The 619-nt window shown below is 36.0% G+C and overlaps 1 protein-coding gene across 1 annotated transcript in view; it reads right to left on the minus strand.

Moving 5' to 3' along the window:
• The window catches only part of LOC119586204 (calexcitin-2-like), a gene marked incomplete at its 5' end in the record, with an annotated part of 119930 nt that overhangs the window by 72914 nt on the left and 46397 nt on the right, over nt 1-619 (minus strand).

The following is a 619-nucleotide window of genomic DNA, read 5'->3' on the forward strand; positions in this document are numbered from 1 at the left end:
ACGTAAATCAAACAGGTCATATCGTCACACGGGAATGAATTCAAGAATGGAAAGAAATGATTAGAATTATACAAGAAAGATAAAAATATCTCTTGTCAATTCACCCTCAAGAAGGGCTATCTGAAGGGGATATAGGTAAATGTTTGAACAGTAATCCAGGATTTAACGTATCTGCTGAATGTATTACCATTGAAATTCGGTTTAGCACTTATGGCCTCTTACGGTCGTTTCCATGGCTATCACTGTATTTATGACTTGACTGATTCCATGTCTGGTATGTGCAATTCCATACTATATTATATTTCGCATTGATAAGATTTATCAATTTGATTAAAAGTATGGTGATCATCGTTGTTGTCGTTGTCGTTACTCTAAAAGGGAAGTTAGATATCGATAATGTAATAAGTATCATTTTCAGTTGTCACTTCCAAATACTCTCCCAATATCTCATCCTAATTTTAACCTTGTCGATAAATCCAAATGTCAATCTCAGCATTACAGTCTACACATAATGATAATGAAAAGAGGATAGCTGTCCGTAGAGTTTATCAGGCAATGGGGTTTCAGCCTGCCTGTTTCCCTGAGATGCATGACAGGATGATCAATCACGAACCAAACC

The sequence above is a fragment of the Penaeus monodon genome, chromosome 21 (assembly GCF_015228065.2).
Source record: "Penaeus monodon isolate SGIC_2016 chromosome 21, NSTDA_Pmon_1, whole genome shotgun sequence".
Taxonomy (NCBI): domain Eukaryota; kingdom Metazoa; phylum Arthropoda; class Malacostraca; order Decapoda; family Penaeidae; genus Penaeus; species Penaeus monodon.